Source organism: Phalangium opilio, unplaced genomic scaffold, assembly GCF_054372755.1.
Source record: "Phalangium opilio isolate 3A_F unplaced genomic scaffold, DU_Popi_V2 ptg000194l_1, whole genome shotgun sequence".
NCBI classification, from domain to species: Eukaryota; Metazoa; Arthropoda; class Arachnida; order Opiliones; family Phalangiidae; genus Phalangium; species Phalangium opilio.
This window is the reverse complement of record NW_028324212.1, coordinates 644,129-666,263: the sequence shown is the minus strand read 5'-3', so window position 1 is coordinate 666,263 and position 22,135 is coordinate 644,129. Positions and strand designations below refer to the sequence as shown.

The 22,135-nt window shown below is 44.7% G+C and overlaps 14 non-coding genes across 14 annotated transcripts; all 14 read left to right on the top strand.

Annotated features, from left to right (window-relative positions):
* Positions 1-1,352: 1,352 nt before the first annotated feature.
* TRNAP-AGG (transfer RNA proline (anticodon AGG)) lies at positions 1,353-1,424 on the top strand. The gene has a single exon. It is a non-coding gene; the product is annotated as a tRNA-Pro (tRNA).
* Positions 1,425-2,471: 1,047 nt separating this feature from the next.
* On the top strand, positions 2,472-2,543 carry TRNAP-UGG (transfer RNA proline (anticodon UGG)). Its single transcript has one exon. It is a non-coding gene; the product is annotated as a tRNA-Pro (tRNA).
* A 729-nt stretch (positions 2,544-3,272) lies between these two features.
* Positions 3,273-3,344, top strand: TRNAP-AGG (transfer RNA proline (anticodon AGG)). The gene has a single exon. It is a non-coding gene; the product is annotated as a tRNA-Pro (tRNA).
* A 727-nt stretch (positions 3,345-4,071) lies between these two features.
* On the top strand, positions 4,072-4,143 carry TRNAP-UGG (transfer RNA proline (anticodon UGG)). Its single transcript has one exon. It is a non-coding gene; the product is annotated as a tRNA-Pro (tRNA).
* Positions 4,144-4,551: 408 nt separating this feature from the next.
* TRNAP-AGG (transfer RNA proline (anticodon AGG)) lies at positions 4,552-4,623 on the top strand. Its single transcript has one exon. It is a non-coding gene; the product is annotated as a tRNA-Pro (tRNA).
* Positions 4,624-5,569: 946 nt separating this feature from the next.
* Positions 5,570-5,641, top strand: TRNAP-AGG (transfer RNA proline (anticodon AGG)). The gene has a single exon. It is a non-coding gene; the product is annotated as a tRNA-Pro (tRNA).
* Positions 5,642-6,688: 1,047 nt separating this feature from the next.
* Positions 6,689-6,760, top strand: TRNAP-UGG (transfer RNA proline (anticodon UGG)). The gene has a single exon. It is a non-coding gene; the product is annotated as a tRNA-Pro (tRNA).
* An 890-nt stretch (positions 6,761-7,650) lies between these two features.
* On the top strand, positions 7,651-7,722 carry TRNAP-UGG (transfer RNA proline (anticodon UGG)). The gene has a single exon. It is a non-coding gene; the product is annotated as a tRNA-Pro (tRNA).
* Positions 7,723-8,129: 407 nt separating this feature from the next.
* TRNAP-AGG (transfer RNA proline (anticodon AGG)) lies at positions 8,130-8,201 on the top strand. Its single transcript has one exon. It is a non-coding gene; the product is annotated as a tRNA-Pro (tRNA).
* Positions 8,202-11,495: 3,294 nt separating this feature from the next.
* On the top strand, positions 11,496-11,567 carry TRNAP-UGG (transfer RNA proline (anticodon UGG)). The gene has a single exon. It is a non-coding gene; the product is annotated as a tRNA-Pro (tRNA).
* Positions 11,568-11,974: 407 nt separating this feature from the next.
* TRNAP-AGG (transfer RNA proline (anticodon AGG)) lies at positions 11,975-12,046 on the top strand. The gene has a single exon. It is a non-coding gene; the product is annotated as a tRNA-Pro (tRNA).
* An 890-nt stretch (positions 12,047-12,936) lies between these two features.
* Positions 12,937-13,008, top strand: TRNAP-AGG (transfer RNA proline (anticodon AGG)). The gene has a single exon. It is a non-coding gene; the product is annotated as a tRNA-Pro (tRNA).
* Positions 13,009-14,697: 1,689 nt separating this feature from the next.
* Positions 14,698-14,769, top strand: TRNAP-AGG (transfer RNA proline (anticodon AGG)). Its single transcript has one exon. It is a non-coding gene; the product is annotated as a tRNA-Pro (tRNA).
* Positions 14,770-17,416: 2,647 nt separating this feature from the next.
* Positions 17,417-17,488, top strand: TRNAP-UGG (transfer RNA proline (anticodon UGG)). The gene has a single exon. It is a non-coding gene; the product is annotated as a tRNA-Pro (tRNA).
* Positions 17,489-22,135: the final 4,647 nt, after the last annotated feature.

The window sequence follows — 22,135 nt, the reverse complement described above, 5'->3', positions numbered from 1 at the left end:
TTAATTACTTACATGGTCCGTTGGTCAAGGGGTATGATACTCGCTTAGGGTGTGAGTGGTCCCGAGTTCAAATCCCGGACGGACCCGAGTTTTTGCAAAATCAAATTAGTGACTATTTTAATGCAACTAACTACAGGGTAGGCCTGTGAGTTGAGCATGTTTAGTTACACACATGGTACGTTGGTCTAGGGGTATGATACTCGCTTAGGGTGCGAGTGGTCCGGGGTTCAAATCCCGAACAGACCCGAGTTTTTGCAAAAGTAAATTAGTGACTATTTTAATGCAACTAACTACAGGGTAGGCCTATGAGTTGAGCATGTTTAGATACACACAAGGTCCTTTGGTCTAGGGGTATGATACTCGCTTAGGGTGCGAGTGGTCCGGGGTTCAAATCCCGGACGGACCCGAGTTTTTGCCAAAGTAAATTAGTGACTATTTTAATGCAACTAACTACAGGGTAGGCCTATGAGTTGAGCATGTTTACTTACACACATGGTACGTTGGTCTAGGGGTATGATACTCGCTTAGGGTGCGAGTGGTCCGGGGTTCAAATCCCGAACAGACCCGAGTTTTTGCAAAAGTAAATTAGTGACTATTTTAATGCAACTAACTACAGGGTAGGCCTATGAGTTGAGCATGTTTAGATACACACAAGGTCCTTTGGTCTAGGGGTATGATACTCGCTTAGGGTGCGAGTGGTCCGGGGTTCAAATCCCGGACGGACCTCAGTTTTTGCAAAAGTAAATTAGTGAGTGGTCCCGAGTTCAAAGCCCGCACGAAACCGAGTTTTTGCAAAAGTAAATTAGTGACTTTTTTAATGCAACTAACTACAGGGTAGGCCTATGAGTTGAGAATGTTTTAGTTACTTACATGGTCCGTTGGTCAAGGGGTATGATACTCGCTTAGGGTGTGAGTGGTCCGGGGTTCAAATCCCGAACAGACCCGAGTTTTTGCAAAAGTAAATTAGTGACTATTTTAATGCAACTAACTACAGGGTAGGCCTATGAGTTGAGCATGTTTAGTTACACACATGGTCCGCTGGTCTAGGGGTATGATACTCGCTTAGGGTGCGAGTGGTCCCGTTTTCAAATCCCGGACGGACCCGAGTTTTTGCAAAAGTAAATTAGTGACTATTTTAATGCAACTAACTACAGGGTAGGCCTATGAGTTGAGCATGTTTAGTTACACACATGGTCCGTTGGTCTTGGGGTATGATACTCGCTTTGGGTGCGAGTGGTCCCGGGTTCAAGTCCCGGACGAAACGGAGTTTTTGCAGAAGTAATTTAGTGACTATTTAAAAGCAACTTACCACAGGGTAGGCCTATGAGTTGAGCATGTTTAGTTACACACATGGTCCGTTGGTCTAGGGGTATGATACTCACTTAGGGTGCGAGTGGTCCCGGGTTCAAATCCCGGACGAACCCGAGTTTTTGCAGAAGTAATTTAGTGACTATTTTAATGCAACTAACTACAGCGTAGGCCTATGAGTTGAGCATGTTTAGTTACACATATGGTCCGTTGGTCTAGGGGTATGATACTCGCTCAGGGTGCGAGTGGTCAGAGGTTCAAATCCCGGACGAAACGGAGTTTTTGCAGAAGTAATTTAGTGACTATTTAAAAGCAACTAACCACAGGGTAGGCCTATGAGTTGAGAATGTTTTATTTACTTACATGGTCCTTTGGTCAAGTGGTATGATACTCGCTTAGGGTGTGAATTCTCCCGAGTTCAAATCCCGCACGAAACCGAGATTTTACAGAAGTAATTTAGTGACTATTTAAACGCAACCAACTACAGGGTAGACCTATGAGTTGAGCATGTTTAGTTGCACACATGGTACGTTGGTCTAGGGGTATGATACTCGCTTAGGGTGCGAGTGGTCCGGGGTTCAAATCCCGGACGGACCCGAGTTTTTGCAAAAGTTTATTAGTGACAATTTTAATGCAACTAACTACAGGGTAGCCTATGAGTTGAGCATGTTTAGTTATAAACATGTACCGTTGGTCTAGGGGTATGATACTCGCTTTGGGTGCGAGTGGTCCCGGGTTCAAATCCCGGACGGACCCGAGTTTTTGCAAAAGTAAATTAGTGACTATTTTAATGCAACTAACCACAGGGTAGGCCTATGAGTTGAGCATGTTTGGTTACACACATGGTCCGTTGGTTTAGGGGTATGATACTCGCTCAGGGTGCGAGTGGTCCGAGGTTCAAATCCCGGACGAACCCGAGTTTTTGCAGAAGTAATTTAGTGATTATTTATACGCAGCTAACTACAGGGTAGACCTATGAGTTGAGCATGTTTGGTTACACACATGGTCCGTTGGTCTTGGGGTATGATAGTCGCTTAGGGTGTGAGTGGTCCCGAGTTCAAATCCCGCACGAACCCGAGTTTTTGCAAAAGTAAATTAGTGACTATTTTAATGCAACTAACTACAGGGTAGCCTATGAGTTGAGCATGTTTAATTATAAACATGGTCCGTTGGTCTAGGGGTATGAAACTCGCTTTGGATGCGAGTGGTCCCGGGTTCAAATCCCGGACGGACCCGAATTTTTGCAAAAGTAAATTAGTGACTATTTTAATGCAACTAACTACAGGGTAGGTCTATGAGTTGAGCATGTTTAGTTACACACATGGTTCGTTGGTCTAGGGCTATGATACTCGCTTAGGGTGTGAGTGGTCCCGAGATAAAATCCCGCACGAACCCGAGTTTTTGCAAAAGTAAATTAGTGACTATTTTAATGAAACTAACTACAGGGTAGGCGTATGAGTTGAGAATGTATTACTTACTTACATGGTCCGTTGGTCTAGGGGTATGATACTCGCTTAGGTTGTTAGTGGTCCCGAGTTCAAATCCCGCACGAACCCGAGTTTTTGCAAAAGTAAATTAGTGACTATTTTAATGCAACTAACTACAGGGTAGGCCTATGAGTTGAGCATGTTTAGTTACACACATGGTACGTTGGTCTAGGGGTATGATACTCGCTTAGGGTGCGAGTGGTCCGGGGTTCAAATCCCGAACAGACCCGAGTTTTTGCAAAAGTAAATTAGTGACTATTTTAATGCAACTAACTACAGGGTAGGCCTATGAGTTGAGCATGTTTAGATACACACAAGGTCCTTTGGTCTAGGGGTATGATACTCGCTTAGGGTGCGAGTGGTCCGGGGTTCAAATCCCGGACGGACCTCAGTTTTTGCAAAAGTAAATTAGTGACTATTTTAATGCAACTAACTACAGGGTAGGCCTATGAGTTGAGCATGTTTAGTTACACACATGGTCCGGTGGTCTAGGGGTATGATACTCGCTTAGGGTGCGAGTGGTCCCGGGTTCAAATCCCGGACGAACCCGAGTTTTTGCAGAAGTAATTTAGTGACTATTTTAATGCAACTAACTACAGCGTAGGCCTATGAGTTGAGCATGTTTGGTTACACACATGGTCCGTTGGTCTAGGGGTATAATACTCGCTCAGGGTGCGAGTGGTCAGAGGTTCAAATCCCGGACGAAACGGAGTCTTTGCAGAAGTAATTTAGTGACTATTTAAAAGCAACTAACCACAGGGTAGACCTATGAGTTGAGAATGTTTTATTTACTTACATGGTCCTTTGGTCAAGGGGTATGATACTCGCTTAGGGTGTGAATTCTCCCGAGTTCAAATCCCGCACGAAACCGAGATTTTACAGAAGTAATTTAGTGACTATTTAAACGCAACCAACTACAGGGTAGACCTATGAGTTGAGCATGTTTAGTTGCACACATGGTACGTTGGTCTAGGGGTATGATACTCGCTTAGGGTGCGAGTGGTCCGGGGTTCAAATCCCGGACGGACCCGAGTTTTTGCAAAAGTAAATTAGTGACTATTTTAATGCAACTAACTACAGGGTAGCCTATGAGTTGAGCATGTTTACTTATGAACATGTACCGTTGGTCTAGGGGTATGATACTCGCTTTGGGTGCGAGTGGTCCCGGGTTCAAATCCCGGACGGACCCGAGTTTTTGCAAAAGTAAGTTAGTGACTATTTTAATGCAACTAACTACAGGGTAGCCTATGAGTTGAGCATGTTTAATTATAAACATGGTCCGTTGGTCTAGGGGTATGAAACTCGCTTTGGATGCGAGTGGTCCCGGGTTCAAATCCCGGACGGACCCGAATTTTTGCAAAAGTAAATTAGTGACTATTTTAATGCATCTAACTACAGGGTAGGTCTATGAGTTGAGCATGTTTAGTTACACACATGGTTCGTTGGTCTAGGGCTATGATACTCGCTTAGGGTGTGAGTGGTCCCGAGATAAAATCCCGACGGACCCGAGTTTTTGCCGAAGTAATTTAGTGACTATTTAAAAGCAACTAACTACAGGGTAGGCCTATGAGTTGAGAATGTTTTCCTTACTTACATGGTCCGTTGGTCAAGGGGTATGATACTCGCTTAGGGTGATAGTGGTCCCGAGTTCAAATCCCGCACGAACCCGAGTTTTTGCAAAATTAAATTAGTGACTATTTTAATGAAACTAACTACAGGGTAGGCCTGTGAGTTGAGCATGTTTAGTTACACACATGGTCCGTTGGTCTAGGGGTATGATACTCGCTTAGGGTGCGAGTGGTCCCGGGTTCAAATCCCGGACGGACCCGAGTTTTTGCCAAAGTAAATTAGTGACTATTTTAATGCAACTAACTACAGGGTAGGCCTATGAGTTGAGCATGTTTACTTACACACATGGTACGTTGGTCTAGGGGTATGATACTCGCTTAGGGTGCGAGTGGTCCGGGGTTCAAATCCCGAACAGACCCGAGTTTTTGCAAAAGTAAATTAGTGACTATTTTAATGCAACTAACTACAGGGTAGGCCTATGAGTTGAGCATGTTTAGATACACACAAGGTCCTTTGGTCTAGGGGTATGATACTCGCTTAGGGTGCGAGTGGTCTGGGGTTCAAATCCCGGACGGACCTCAGTTTTTGCAAAAGTAAATTAGTGAGTGGTCCCGAGTTCAAAGCCCGCACGAAACCGAGTTTTTGCAAAAGTAAATTAGTGACTTTTTTAATGCAACTAACTACAGGGTAGGCCTATGAGTTGAGAATGTTTTAGTTACTTACATGGTCCGTTGGTCAAGGGGTATGATACTCGCTTAGGGTGTGAGTGGTCCGGGGTTCAAATCCCGAACAGACCCGAGTTTTTGCAAAAGTAAATTAGTGACTATTTTAATGCAACTAACTACAGGGTAGGCCTATGAGTTGAGCATGTTTAGTTACACACATGGTCCGCTGGTCTAGGGGTATGATACTCGCTTAGGGTGCGAGTGGTCCCGTTTTCAAATCCCGGACGGACCCGAGTTTTTGCAAAAGTAAATTAGTGACTATTTTAATGCAACTAACTACAGGGTAGGCCTATGAGTTGAGCATGTTTAGTTACACACATGGTCCGTTGGTCTTGGGGTATGATACTCGCTTTGGGTGCGAGTGGTCCCGGGTTCAAGTCCCGGACGAAACGGAGTTTTTGCAGAAGTAATTTAGTGACTATTTAAAAGCAACTTACCACAGGGTAGGCCTATGAGTTGAGCATGTTTAGTTACACACATGGTCCGTTGGTCTAGGGGTATGATACTCACTTAGGGTGCGAGTGGTCCCGGGTTCAAATCCCGGACGAACCCGAGTTTTTGCAGAAGTAATTTAGTGACTATTTTAATGCAACTAACTACAGCGTAGGCCTATGAGTTGAGCATGTTTAGTTACACATATGGTCCGTTGGTCTAGGGGTATGATACTCGCTCAGGGTGCGAGTGGTCAGAGGTTCAAATCCCGGACGAAACGGAGTTTTTGCAGAAGTAATTTAGTGACTATTTAAAAGCAACTAACCACAGGGTAGGCCTATGAGTTGAGAATGTTTTATTTACTTACATGGTCCTTTGGTCAAGTGGTATGATACTCGCTTAGGGTGTGAATTCTCCCGAGTTCAAATCCCGCACGAAACCGAGATTTTACAGAAGTAATTTAGTGACTATTTAAACGCAACCAACTACAGGGTAGACCTATGAGTTGAGCATGTTTAGTTGCACACATGGTACGTTGGTCTAGGGGTATGATACTCGCTTAGGGTGCGAGTGGTCCGGGGTTCAAATCCCGGACGGACCCGAGTTTTTGCAAAAGTTTATTAGTGACAATTTTAATGCAACTAACTACAGGGTAGCCTATGAGTTGAGCATGTTTAGTTATAAACATGTACCGTTGGTCTAGGGGTATGATACTCGCTTTGGGTGCGAGTGGTCCCGGGTTCAAATCCCGGACGGACCCGAGTTTTTGCAAAAGTAAATTAGTGACTATTTTAATGCAACTAACCACAGGGTAGGCCTATGAGTTGAGCATGTTTGGTTACACACATGGTCCGTTGGTTTAGGGGTATGATACTCGCTCAGGGTGCGAGTGGTCCGAGGTTCAAATCCCGGACGAACCCGAGTTTTTGCAGAAGTAATTTAGTGACTATTTATACGCAGCTAACTACAGGGTAGACCTATGAGTTGAGCATGTTTGGTTACACACATGGTCCGTTGGTCTTGGGGTATGATAGTCGCTTAGGGTGTGAGTGGTCCCGAGTTCAAATCCCGCACGAACCCGAGTTTTTGCAAAAGTAAATTAGTGACTATTTTAATGCAACTAACTACAGGGTAGCCTATGAGTTGAGCATGTTTAATTATAAACATGGTCCGTTGGTCTAGGGGTATGAAACTCGCTTTGGATGCGAGTGGTCCCGGGTTCAAATCCCGGACGGACCCGAATTTTTGCAAAAGTAAATTAGTGACTATTTTAATGCAACTAACTACAGGGTAGGTCTATGAGTTGAGCATGTTTAGTTACACACATGGTTCGTTGGTCTAGGGCTATGATACTCGCTTAGGGTGTGAGTGGTCCCGAGATAAAATCCCGCACGAACCCGAGTTTTTGCAAAAGTAAATTAGTGACTATTTTAATGAAACTAACTACAGGGTAGGCGTATGAGTTGAGAATGTATTACTTACTTACATGGTCCGTTGGTCTAGGGGTATGATACTCGCTTAGGTTGTTAGTGGTCCCGAGTTCAAATCCCGCACGAACCCGAGTTTTTGCAAAAGTAAATTAGTGACTATTTTAATGAAACTAACTACAGGGTAGGCGTATGAGTTGAGAATGTATTACTTACTTACATGGTCCGTTGGTCTAGGGGTATGATACTCTCATAGGGTGCAAGTGGTCCGGGGTTGAAATCCCGGACGGACCCGAGTTTTTGCAAAAGTAAATTAGTGACTATTCTAATGCAACTAACTACAGGGTAGGCCTATGAGTTGAGAATGTTTTACTTACTTACATGGTCCGTTGGTCAAGGGGTATGATACTCACTTAGGGTGCGAGTGGTCCCGGGTTCAAATCCCGACGGACCCGAGTTTTTTCCGAAGTAATTTAGTGACTATTTAAAAGCAACTAACTACAGGGTAGGCCTATGAGTTGAGAATGTTTTAAATACTTACATGGTCCGTTGGTCAAGGGGTATGATACTCGCTTAGGGTGTGAGTGGTCCCGAGTTCAAATCCCGGACGGACCCGAGTTTTTGCAAAAGTAAATTAGTGACTATTTTAATGCAACTAACTACAGGGTAGCCTATGAGTTGAGCATGTTTACTTATAAACATGGTCCGTTGGTCTAGGGGTATGATACTCGCTTTGGGTGCGAGTGGTCCCGGGTTCAAATCCCGGACGGACCCGAGTTTTTGCAGTAGTAATTTAGTGACTATTTTAATGCAACTAACCACAGGGTAGGCCTATGAGTTGAGCATGTTTGGTTACACACATGGTCCGTTGGTTTAGGGGTATGATACTCGCTCAGGGTACGAGTGGTCCGGGGTTCAAATCCCGGACGGACCCGAGTTTTTGCAGAAGTAATTTAGTGACTATTTAAACGCAGCTAACTACAGAGTAGACCTATGAGTTGAGCATGTTTGGTTACACACATGGTCCGTTGGTCTTGGGGTATGATACTCGCTTTGGGTGCGAGTGGTCCCGAGTTCAAATCCCGCACGAACCCGAGTTTTTGCAAAAGTAAATTAGTGACTATTTTAATGCAACTAACTACAGGGTAGCCTATGAGTTGAGCATGTTTGATTATAAACATGGTCCGTTGGTCTAGGGGTATGATACTCGCTTAGGGTGCGAGTGGTCCCGGGTTCAAATCCCGGACGGACCCGAGTTTTTGCAAAAGTAATTTAGTGACTATTTAAATGCAACTAACAACAAGGTAGGCCTACGAGTTTAGCATGTTTCAGCATCATTCATGGTCCGTTGGACTAGGGGTATGATACTCGCTTAGGGTGCGAGTGGCCACGGGTTCAAATCCTGGACGAACCCGAGTTTTTGCAGAAGTAATTTAGTGACTATTTAAACGCAACTAACTACAGGGTAGACCTATGAGTTGAGCATGTTTAGTTACACATATGGTCCGTTGATCTAGGGGTATGATACTCGCTTTGGGTGCGAGTGCTCCAGGGTTAAAATCCCGGACGGACCCGAGTTTTTGCAGAAGTAATTTAGTGACTATTTAAATGCAACTAACAACAAGGTAGGACTACGAGTTTAGCATGTTTCAGTAAGATTCATGGGTCGTTGGTCTAGGGGTATGATACTCGCTCAGGTTGCGAGTGGTCCCGGGTTCAAATCCAGGATGAACCCGAGTTTTTGCAGAAGTAATTAAGTGACTATTTAAATGCAACTAACTACAGGGTAGGTCTATGAGTTGAGAATGTTTTAATTACTTACATGGTTCGTTGGTCTAGGGCTATGATACTCGCTTAGGGTGTGAGTGGTCCCGAGATAAAATCCCGACGGACCCGAGTTTTTTCCGAAGTAATTTAGTGACTATTTAAAAGCAACTAACTACAGGGTAGGCCTATGAGTTGAGAATGTTTTAATTACTTACATGGTCCGTTGGTCAAGGGGTATGATACTCGCTTAGGGTGTGAGTGGTCCCGAGTTCAAATCCCGGACGGACCCGAGTTTTTGCAAAAGTAAATTAGTGACTATTTTAATGCAACTAACTACAGGGTAGGCCTGTGAGTTGAGCATGTTTAGTTACACACATGGTCCGTTGGTCTAGGGGTATGTTACTCGCTTAGGGTGCGAGTGGTCCGGGGTTCAAATCCCGAACAGACCCGAGTTTTTGCAAAAGTAAATTAGTGACTATTTTAATGCAACTAACTACAGGGTAGGTCTATGAGTTGAGCATGTTTAGTTACACACATGGTTCGTTGGTCTAGGGCTATGATACTCGCTTAGGGTGTGAGTGGTCCCGAGATAAAATCCCGACGGACCCGAGTTTTTGCCGAAGTAATTTAGTGACTATTTAAAAGCAACTAACTACAGGGTAGGCCTATGAGTTGAGAATGTTTTCCTTACTTACATGGTCCGTTGGTCAAGGGGTATGATACTCGCTTAGGGTGATAGTGGTCCCGAGTTCAAATCCCGCACGAACCCGAGTTTTTGCAAAAGTAAATTAGTGACTATTTTAATGAAACTAACTACAGGGTAGGCCTATGTGTTGAGCATGTTTAGGTACACACATGGTCCGTTGGTCTAGGGGTATGATACTCGCTTAGGGTGCGAGTGGTCCGGGGTTCAAATCCCGGACAGACCCGAGTTTTTGCAAAAGTAAATTAGTGACTATTTTAATGCAACTAACTACAGGGTAGGCCTATGAGTTGAGCATGTTTAGTTACACACATGGTCCGTTGGTCTTGGGGTATGATACTCGCTTTGGGTGCAAGTGGTCCCGGGTTCAAATCCCGGACGGACCCGAGTTTTTGCCGAAGTAATTTAGTGACTATTTAAAAGCAACTAACTACAGGGTAGGCCTATGAGTTGAGAATGTTTTACTTACTTACATGGTCCGTTGGTCAAGGGGTATGATACTCGCTTAGGTTGTTAGTGGTCCCGAGTTCAAATCCCGCACGAACCCGAGTTTTTGCAAAAGTAAATTAGTGACTATTTTAATGAAACTAACTACAGGGTAGGCCTATGAGTTGAGCATGTTTAGGTACACACATGGTCCGTTGGTCTAGGGGTATGATACTCTCATAGGGTGCAAGTGGTCCGGGGTTGAAATCCCGGACGGACCCGAGTTTTTGCAAAAGTAAATTAGTGACTATTCTAATGCAACTAACTGCAGGGTAGGCCTATGAGTTGAGAATGTTTTACTTACTTACATGGTCCGTTGGTCAAGGGGTATGATACTCACTTAGGGTGCGAGTGGTCCCGGGTTCAAATCCCGACGGACCCGAGTTTTTTCCGAAGTAATTTAGTGACTATTTAAAAGCAACTAACTACAGGGTAGGCCTATGAGTTGAGAATGTTTTAATTACTTACATGGTCCGTTGGTCAAGGGGTATGATACTCGCTTAGGGTGATAGTGGTCCCGAGTTCAAATCCCGCACGATACCGAGTTTTTGCAAAAGTAAATTAGTGACTATTTTAATGAAACTAACTACAGGGTAGGCCTATGAGTTGAGCATGTTTAGGTACACACATGGTCCGTTGGTCTAGGGGTATGATACTCGCTTAGGGTGCGAGTGGTCCGGGGTTCAAATCCCGGACAGACCCGAGTTTTTGCAAAAGTAAATTAGTGACTATTTTAATGCAACTAACTACAGGGTAGGCCTATGAGTTGAGCATGTTTAGTTACACACATGGTCCGTTGGTCTTGGGGTATGATACTCGCTTTGGGTGCAAGTGGTCCCGGGTTCAAATCCCGGACGGACCCGAGTTTTTGCCGAAGTTATTTAGTGACTATTTAAAAGCAACTAACTACAGGGTAGGCCTATGAGTTGAGAATGTTTTACTTACTTACATGGTCCGTTGGTCAAGGGGTATGATACTCGCTTAGGTTGTTAGTGGTCCCGAGTTCAAATCCCGCACGAACCCGAGTTTTTCCAAAAGTAAATTAGTGACTATTTTAATGAAACTAACTACAGGGTAGGCCTATGAGTTGAGCATGTTTAGGTACACACATGGTCCGTTGGTCTAGGGGTATGATACTCTCATAGGGTGCAAGTGGTCCGGGGTTGAAATCCCGGACGGACCCGAGTTTTTGCAAAAGTAAATTAGTGACTATTCTAATGCAACTAACTACAGGGTAGGCCTATGAGTTGAGAATGTTTTACTTACTTACATGGTCCGTTGGTCAAGGGGTATGATACTCACTTAGGGTGCGAGTGGTCCCGGGTTCAAATCCCGACGGACCCGAGTTTTTTCCGAAGTAATTTAGTGACTATTTAAAAGCAACTAACTACAGGGTAGGCCTATGAGTTGAGAATGTTTTAATTACTTACATGGTGCGTTGGTCAAGGGCTATGATACTCGCTTAGGGTGTGAGTGGTCCCGAGTTCAAATCCCGGACGGACCCGAGTTTTTGCAAAAGTAAATTAGTGACTATTTTAATGCAACTAACTACAGGGTAGCCTATGAGTTGAGCATGTTTACTCATAAACATGGTCCGTTGGTCTAGGGGTATGATACTCGCTTTGGGTGCGAGTGGTCCCGGGTTCAAATCCCGGACGGACCCGAGTTTTTGCAGTAGTAATTTAGTGACTATTTTAATGCAACTAACCACAGGGTAGGCCTATGAGTTGAGCATGTTTGGTTACACACATGGTCCGTTGGTGTAGGGGTATGATACTCGCTCAGGGTGCGAGTGGTCCGAGGTTCAAATCCCGGACGGACCCGAGTTTTTGCAGAAGTAATTTAGTGACTATTTAAACGCAGCTAACTACAGAGTAGACCTATGAGTTGAGCATGTTTGGTTACACACATGGTCCGTTGGTCTTGGGGTATGATACTCGCTTTGGGTGCGAGTGGTCCCGAGTTCAAATCCCGCACGAACCCGAGTTTTTGCAAAAGTAAATTAGTGACTATTTTAATGCAACTAACTACAGGGTAGCCTATGAGTTGAGCATGTTTGATTATAAACATGGTCCGTTGGTCTAGGGGTATGATACTCGCTTAGGGTGCGAGTGGTCCCGGGTTCAAATCCCGGACGGACCCGAGTTTTAGCAAAAGTAATTTAGTGACTATTTAAATGCAACTAACAACAAGGTAGGCCTACGAGTTTAGCATGTTTCAGCATCATTCATGGTCCGTTGGACTAGGGGTATGATACTCGCTTAGGGTGCGAGTGGTCCCGGGTTCAAATCCTGGACGAACCCGAGTTTTTGCAGAAGTAATTTAGTGACTATTTAAACGCAACTAACTACAGGCTAGACCTATGAGTTGAGCATGTTTAGTTACACATATGGTCCGTTGATCTAGGGGTATGATACTCGCTTTGGGTGCGAGTGCTCCAGGGTTAAAATCCCGGACGGACCCGAGTTTTTGCAGAAGTAATTTAGTGACTATTTAAATGCAACTAACAACAAGGTAGGACTACGAGTTTAGCATGTTTCAGTAAGATTCATGGTTCGTTGGTCTAGGGGTATGATACTCGCTCAGGTTGCGAGTGGTCCCGGGTTCAAATCCAGGATGAACCCGAGTTTTTGCAGAAGTAATTAAGTGACTATTTAAATGCAACTAACTACAGGGTAGGTCTATGAGTTGAGCATGTTTAGTTACACACATGGTTCGTTGGTCTAGGGCTATGATACTCGCTTAGGGTGTGAGTGGTCCCGAGATAAAATCCCGACGGACCCGAGTTTTTTCCGAAGTAATTTAGTGACTATTTAAAAGCAACTAACTACAGGGTAGGCCTATGAGTTGAGAATGTTTTAATTACTTACATGGTCCGTTGGTCAAGGGGTATGATACTCGCTTAGGGTGTGAGTGGTCCCGAGTTCAAATCCCGGACGGACCCGAGTTTTTGCAAAAGTAAATTAGTGACTATTTTAATGCAACTAACTACAGGGTAGGCCTGTGAGTTGAGCATGTTTAGTTACACACATGGTCCGTTGGTCTAGGGGTATGATACTCGCTTAGGGTGCGAGTGGTCCCGGGTTCAAATTCCGGACGGACCCGAGTTTTTGCCAAAGTAAATTAGTGACTATTTTAATGCAACTAACTACAGGGTAGGCCTATGAGTTAAGCATGTTTAGTCACACACATGGTACGTTGGTCTAGGGGTATGATACTCGCTTAGGGTGCGAGTGGTCCGGGGTTCAAATCCCGAACAGACCCGAGTTTTTGCAAAAGTAAATTAGTGACTATTTTAATGCAACTAACTACAGGGTAGGCCTATGAGTTGAGCATGTTTAGATACACACAAGGTCCTTTGGTCTAGGGGTATGATACTCGCTTAGGGTGCGAGTGGTCCGGGGTTCAAATCCCGGACGGACCTCAGTTTTTGCAAAAGTAAATTAGTGACTATTTTAATGCGACTAACTACAGGGTAGGCCTATGAGTTGAGCATGTTTAGTTACACACATGGTCCGTTGGTCTCGGGGTATGATACTCGCTTAGGGTGTGAGTGGTCCCGAGTTCAAAGCCCGCACGAAACCGAGTTTTTGCAAAAGTAAATTAGTGACTTTTTTAATGCAACTAACTACAGGGTAGGCCTATGAGTTGAGAATGTTTTAGTTACCTACATGGTCAGTTGGTCAAGGGGTATGATACTCGCTTAGGGTGTGAGTGGTCCGGGGTTCAAATCCCGAACAGACCCGAGTTTTTGCAAAAGTAAATTAGTGACTATTTTAATGCAACTAACTACAGGGTAGTCCTATGAGTTGAGCATGTTTAGTTACACACATGGTCCGTTGGTCTAGGGGTATGATACTCGCTTAGGGTGCGAGTGGTCCCGTTTTCAAATCCCGGACGGACCCGAGTTTTTGCAAAAGTAAATTAGTGACTATTTTAATGCAACTAACTACAGGGTAGGCCTATGAGTTGAGCATGTTTAGTTACACACATGGTCCGTTGGTCTTGGGGTATGATACTCGCTTTGGGTGCGAGTGGTCCCGGGTTCAAGTCCCGGACGAAACGGAGTTTTTGCAGAAGTAATTTAGTGACTATTTAAATGCAACTTACCACAGGGTAGGCCTATGAGTTGAGCATGTTTAGTTACACACATGGTCCGTTGGTCTAGGGGTATGATACTCACTTAGGGTGCGAGTGGTCCCGGGTTCAAATCCCGACGGACCCGAGTTTTTTCCGAAGTAATTTAGTAACTATTTAAAAGCAACTAACTACAGGGTAGGCCTATGAGTTGAGAATGTTTTAATTACTTACATGGTCCGTTGGTCAAGGGGTATGATACTCGCTTAGGGTGTGAGTGGTCCCGAGTTCAAATCCCGGACGGACCCGAGTTTTTGCAAAAGTAAATTAGTGACTATTTTAATGCAACTAACTACAGGGTAGGCCTGTGAGTTGAGCATGTTTGGTTACACACATGGTACGTTGGTCTAGGGATATGATACTCGCTTAGGGTGCGAGTGGTCCGGGGTTCAAATCCCGAACAGACCCGAGTTTTTGCAAAAGTAAATTAGTGACTATTTTAATGCAACTAACTACAGGGTAGGCCTATGAGTTGAGCATGTTTAGATACACACAAGGTCCTTTGGTCTAGGGGTATGATACTCGCTTAGGGTGCGAGTGGTCCGGGGTTCAAATCCCGGACGGACCTCAGTTTTTGCAAAAGTAAATTAGTGACTATTTTAATGCAACTAACTACAGGGTAGGCCTATGAGTTGAGCATGTTTAGTTACACACATGGTCCGGTGGTCTAGGGGTATGATACTCGCTTAGGGTGCGAGTGGTCCCGGGTTCAAATCCCGGACGAACCCGAGTTTTTGCAGAAGTAATTTAGTGACTATTTTAATGCAACTAGCTACAGCGTAGGCCTATGAGTTGAGCATGTTTAGTTACACACATGGTCCGTTGGTCTAGGGGTATGATACTCGCTCAGGGTGCGAGTGGTCAGAGGTTCAAATCCCGGACGAAACGGAGTTTTTGCAGAAGTAATTTAGTGACTATTTAAAAGCAACTAACCACAGGGTAGGCCTATGAGTTGAGAATGTTTTATTTACTTACATGGTCCTTTGGTCAAGGGGTATGATACTCGCTTAGGGTGTGAATTCTCCCGAGTTCAAATCCCGCACGAAACCGAGATTTTACAGAAGTAATTTAGTGACTATTTAAACGCAACCAACTACAGGGTAGACCTATGAGTTGAGCATGTTTAGTTGCACTCATGGTACGTTGGTCTAGGGGTATGATACTCGCTTAGGGTGCGAGTGGTCCGGGGTTCAAATCCCGGACGGACCCGAGTTTTTGCAAAAGTAAATTAGTGACTATTTTAATGCAACTAACTACAGGGTAGCCTATGAGTTGAGCATGTTTACTTATGAACATGTACCGTTGGTCTAGGGGTTTGATACTCGCTTTGGGTGCGAGTGGTCCCGGGTTCAAATCCCGGACGGACCCGAGTTTTTGCAAAAGTAAATTAGTGACTATTTTAATGCAACTAACCACAGGGTAGGCCTATGAGTTGAGCATGTTTGGTTACACACATGGTCCGTTGGTTTAGGGGTATGATACTCGCTCAGGGTGCGAGTGGTCCGAGGTTCAAATCCCGGACGAACCCGAGTTTTTGCAGAAGTAATTTAGTGACTATTTAAACGCAGCTAACTACAGGGTAGACCTATGAGTTGAGCATGTTTGATTACACACATGGTCCGTTGGTCTTGGGGTATGATAGTCGCTTAGGGTGTGAGTGGTCCCGAGTTCAAATTCCGGACGGACCCGAGTTTTTGCCAAAGTAAATTAGTGACTATTTTAATGCAACTAACTACAGGGTAGGCCTATGAGTTAAGCATGTTTAGTTACACACATGGTACGTTGGTCTAGGGGTATGATACTCGCTTAGGGTGCGAGTGGTCCCGGGTTCAAATTCCGGACGGACCCGAGTTTTTGCCAAAGTAAATTAGTGACTATTTTAATGCAACTAACTACAGGGTAGGCCTATGAGTTAAGCATGTTTAGTTACACACATGGTACGTTGGTCTAGGGGTATGATACTCGCTTAGGGTGCGAGTGGTCCGGGGTTCAAATCCCGAACAGACCCGAGTTTTTGCAAAAGTAAATTAGTGACTATTTTAATGCAACTAACTACAGGGTAGGCCTATGAGTTGAGCATGTTTAGATACACACAAGGTCCTTTGGTCTAGGGGTATGATACTCGCTTAGGGTGCGAGTGGTCCGGGGTTCAAATCCCGGACGGACCTCAGTTTTTGCAAAAGTAAATTAGTGACTATTTTAATGCAACTAACTACAGGGTAGGCCTATGAGTTGAGCATGTTTAGTTACACACATGGTCCGTTGGTCTCGGGGTATGATACTCGCTTAGGGTGTGAGTGGTCCCGAGTTCAAAGCCCGCACGAAACCGAGTTTTTGCAAAAGTAAATTAGTGACTTTTTTAATGCAACTAACTACAGGGTAGGCCTATGAGTTGAGCATGTTTGGTTACACACATGGTCCGTTGGTCTAGGGGTATAATACTCGCTCAGGGTGCGAGTGGTCAGAGGTTCAAATCCCGGACGAAACGGAGTTTTTGCAGAAGTAATTTAGTGACTATTTAAAAGCAACTAACCACAGGGTAGACCTATGAGTTGAGAATGTTTTATTTACTTACATGGTCCTTTGGTCAAGGGGTATGATACTCGCTTAGGGTGTGAATTCTCCCGAGTTCAAATCCCGCACGAAACCGAGATTTTACAGAAGTAATTTAGTGACTATTTAAACGCAACCAACTACAGGGTAGACCTATGAGTTGAGCATGTTTAGTTGCACACATGGTACGTTGGTCTAGGGGTATGATACTCGCTTAGGGTGCGAGTGGTCCGGGGTTCAAATCCCGGACGGACCCGAGTTTTTGCAAAAGTAAATTAGTGACTATTTTAATGCAACTAACTACAGGGTAGCCTATGAGTTGAGCATGTTTACTTATGAACATGTACCGTTGGTCTAGGGGTATGATACTCGCTTTGGGTGCGAGTGGTCCCGGGTTCAAATCCCGGACGGACCCGAGTTTTTGCAAAAGTAAATTAGTGACTATTTTAATGCAACTAACCACAGGGTAGGCCTATGAGTTGAGCATGTTTGGTTACACACATGGTCCGTTGGTTTAGGGGTATGATACTCGCTCAGGGTGCGAGTGGTCCGAGGTTCAAATCCCGGACGAACCCGAGTTTTTGCAGAAGTAATTTAGTGACTATTTAAACGCAGCTAACTACAGGGTAGACCTATGAGTTGAGCATGTTTGGTTACACACATGGTCCGTTGGTCTTGGGGTATGATAGTCGCTTAGGGTGTGAGTGGTCCCGAGTTCAAATCCCGCACGAACCCGAGTTTTTGCAAAAGTAAGTTAGTGACTATTTTAATGCAACTAACTACAGGGTAGCCTATGAGTTGAGCATGTTTAATTATAAACATGGTCCGTTGGTCTAGGGGTATGAAACTCGCTTTGGATGCGAGTGGTCCCGGGTTCAAATCCCGGACGGACCCGAATTTTTGCAAAAGTAAATTAGTGACTATTTTAATGCATCTAACTACAGGGTAGGTCTATGAGTTGAGCATGTTTAGTTACACACATGGTTCGTTGGTCTAGGGCTATGATACTCGCTTAGTTTGTGAGTGGTCCCGAGATAAAATCCCGACGGACCCGAGTTTTTGCCGAAGTAATTTAGTGACTATTTAAAAGCAACTAACTACAGGGTAGGCCTATGAGTTGAGAATGTTTTCCTTACTTACATGGTCCGTTGGTCAAGGGGTATGATACTCGCTTAGGGTGATAGTGGTCCCGAGTTCAAATCCCGCACGAACCCGAGTTTTTGCAAAATTAAATTAGTGACTATTTTAATGAAACTAACTACAGGGTAGGCCTATGAGTTGAGCATGTTTAGGTACACACATGGTCCGTTGGTCTAGGGGTATGATACTCGCTTAGGGTGCGAGTGGTCCGGGGTTCAAATCCCGGACACACCCGAGTTTTTGCAAAAGTAAATTAGTGACTATTTTAATGCAACTAACTACAGGGTAGGCCTATGAGTTGAGCATGTTTAGTTACACACATGGTCCGTTGGTCTTGGGGTATGATACTCGCTTTGGGTGCGAGTGGTCCCGGGTTCAAATCCCGGACGGACCCGAGTTTTTGCCGAAGTAATTTAGTGACTATTTAAAAGCAACTAACTACAGGGTAGGCCTATGAGTTGAGAATGTTTTACTTACTTACATGGTCCGTTGGTCAAGGGGTATGATACTCGCATAGGTTGTTAGTGGTCCCGAGTTCAAATCCCGCACGAACCCGAGTTTTTGCAAAAGTAAATTAGTGACTATTTTAATGAAAATAACTACAGGGTAGGCCTATGAGTTGAGCATGTTTAGGTACACACATGGTCCGTTGGTCTAGGGGTATGATACTCTCATAGGGTGCAAGTGGTCCGGGGTTGAAATCCCGGACGGACCCGAGTTTTTGCAAAAGTAAATTAGTGACTATTCTAGTGCAACTAACTACAGGGTAGGCCTATGAGTTGAGATTGTTTTACTTACTTACATGGTCCGTTGGTCAAGGGGTATGATACTCGCATAGGGTGCGAGTGGTCCGGGGTTCAAATCCCGGACGGACCTGAGGTTTTGCAAAAGTAAATTAGTGACTATTTTAATGCAACTAACTACAGGGTAGCCTATGAGTTGAGCATGTTTACTTATAAACATGGTCCGTTGGTCTAGGGGTATGATACTCGCTTTGGGTGCGAGTGGTCCCGGGTTCAAATCCCGCACGAACTCGAGTTTTTGCAGTAGTAATTTAGTGACGATTTTAATGCAACTAACTACAGGGTAGGCCTATGAGTTGAGAATGTTTTACTTACTTACATGGTCCGTTGGTCTAGGGGTATGTGTTGTTGTTTGACGCAAGAACGACTCTGGGTTTAACTGGTTATTAACTCTTTATTAATTTAATTAAAACATTAACATTAATATTAATATCCGGGAACAATATACTGAACTGACTTTGAGAACTGACGACTGAGAACTGACAAACGTTATCGGAATGTTATCCGGTTATATAGTTAAGGCATCGCGATAAAAAATAAAGATTACAGCAATGACCGCGATGCATAAAAAACACAAGTATAGAAAATAGAATCTGGATATAGATAAAAAACAACCGGTATTATCTCTAATTTACAACAGTCCCTCTTAATATCGGTGGTTTCAATCTTCTATCCAGGGGGTGGTCATTTAATTATTTCCAGTCCAGGAGCTTTGACGCAGAGGAGATGCTTCGGACGGAACAGGCTCTTCGTACAGATGTCAGCTGGCATTTCCTCTGTTGGTAGATACCGCAAGGCTATATGTCCCTGGTCGTAGGTGTCTCGAATGAAGTGGTGCCGGATGTCAATGTGCTTCGTTCTGGCATGGAAAACAGGATTCTGAACGAGTTTCTGGGCACCCTGGTTGTCGTTGTACAGCTCGATCGCCTGAACTGATACTCCAAGTTCGTTGAGAAGTCCCTTGAGATATATGGCTTCTTTGGTTGCGTCGGACATTGCCATATATTCTGCTTCTGTACTGGACAAGGCAACAGTTCGCTGTTTTCGGGCTTCCCAGGATACTGCAGCGCCGGCTAGTTTGAAGACATATCCAGTATATGACTTCCTATCTTTCGGACAGCCTCCATAGTCTGCATCAACGAAACCTTGGATTGGCAATCCGGTCTTCCGATAAAGCAACCCATGATGAAAAGTTCCCTTCAGGTATCTCAGAACTCTTTTCCCGGCAATCCAATGAGTTTCGTCATAACTTGTGTTGAACTGGCTCAACGCGCTGACTGAATACGCCATATCCGGTCGTGATGACACTACCAGGTACATGAGAGAGCCGACCAGAGATTGATACGGGATACGACTGATCTCTTCGGCTACTGGGTGTTCTGGACTTTGCAACTTGTTGTTGGCATCCATTGGAGTCGCTATTGCTTTGGAGTCTTGCATGTTGAAACGTTTCAGGACCGTTTCTGCATATTTCGCTTGGGAAATCCGGATGGTATTTTGTTTTAGATCTTGGTGAAATTCCATTCCGAGACAGTGATGGATTGGCCCCAGGTCCTTCATATCGAATTTTCTCCCAAGTTCAAGCTTTACTTCAGTCATCCAATCCGGGTTGTTGCTTGCAAGGATCAGATCGTCGACATAGACTCCAATGATCATAATATCTTCCGCGACTCTCAAAACGTATAAGCAGGGGTCGCTCTTCAATGGTGTCATTCCAATTTCCGAAAGTCTTTGATGTAACTTCTTGTACCATTGGCGGCCCGATTGTTTTAGGCCGTAGAGGGATTTCTTGATGCGACAGACTTTATGTCCCTCTTCTTCCAGGTCGCTGGTCCATTTCTTTGCTCTGGCAATGATTGACTTGTCGAACCGGGTTGACTTGACGATTTGTTCGAGGGATTCTGTTAATCCTTCCGGGACGACCATATATATTTCCTCCTCGAGTTCGCCATTAAGATAGGCCGTGACGACATCCATTTGGTGGACTTCCAAACCGATTTCCACAGCAAGGGCCATAAGCAGTCTTATCGAGCTGGATCTAATGACGGGTGCGAACGTCTCTTGGTAGTCGATCCCTGGTCTCTGGGCAAAACCTTTCGCTACGAGCCTGGCTTTCCTTTTCTCTACTTCTCCGCTGGGTAAGTACTTCGTTCGGAAGACTAAACGATTTCCAAGGACCTTCTGGTTTTCCGGACAGTCAACGATGTCCCAGGTTTCGCACTTGATAAGCGAAACGAACTCTTCCGTTACTGCTTTCTTCCAATCGTTTGCGTACGGAGAAGCCAGGGCTTGCTTCATGGACAAAGGTTCTGACAAGATGGCTAGGTTTGCTGACTCATCAGACAGGGTTTCTTGCTCGTCAGTAGCCTCTTCAGTGGACTCTTCTGAGACGCTCGGAATCATGTTGAACTTTTTCTTCGGTCGTCCGGGTACTCCAGTTCTTATTTTCTTCGGTCTTCCAGGACCTTTCTTCAGAACGAGGGTTTCTGACGGTTCTTCAAAGACGTCGTCGTTTTCCTGGGAATTAGATTCTTCCGGGATTTCATCTTTGAACTCCTTTTTGACTTCTTTGAGTTCTTCTCCGCCTGGCGGTTTTGCAGCGTGTGTAGTGGCCGGGACTTGGATTTCGCCTTTAGCTTTGCTTCCGTACTTTAGGTTGACTTCTGGAGTGACGAAATCATCATATCCGCCATGTTTATTAAATTCTCCCAGGAACTTGACATTTCGACTTCGGTAAATTTGCTTCTCGGACGGAACCCATAGTCGATAGGCCTTCGAGACTTCAGAATAGCCGATGAAAACGCATTCTTTGCTCCTGGCTGCAAACTTCCCCTTCCTTTTATTTTCGTCCAACAGCAAAGCTTTGTCGCCGAAAATCTTCAAATGCTGCAGGGATGGCTTCTTTCCGGTCCATCTGGTAAATGGTACTTCTCCATTTATACTTCGGGAAGGACAACGGTTTCGAATGTAATTAGCCGTGGCCATCGCTTCTGCCCAGAATGATGGTGGAAGTTGCGCTTGTATCATCATACATCGGGCCATATCTAGGAGTGTTCTGTTCTTTCTTTCGGCAATGCCATTCTGTTCCGGGGTGTATGGTACGGTGAGCCTTCTTTTTATACCAGAGTCTTTCAGGAATCTGTCGAATTCATTGTTGCAGTATTCGGTTCCGTTGTCGGACTGCAAGGTCTTGATTTTTCTCCCGGTTTCCACTTCAGCTCGTTGCTTGAATTCTTTGAAGGCTTTCAACACTTCGCTCTTGTGTTTTAAAAAGCTGACTTCACTCCACCGGGAATAATCATCAGTGAAAACGACGATGTACTTGGCTCCGCTCATCGATGTTACTCTCATCGGCCCGCATACGTCAGAGTGTACAATTTCCAGGACATGCGAGGATCGGCTATCTTCGGTTTTCGGGAACGGCTCCTTCGATTGCTTTCCTTTGATACAGATTTGGCAGATTCCCAGACTCGCATCTTTTTCAATGTTGAGCCCCGTAGCCAAATTCTTCCGGGCCATTTCCTTTAAACTTCTCTCGTTCAAGTGACCGAGTAGGAAATGCCACTTCTCCAGGTTGCTTCTAGGCTTTATTTCCGCT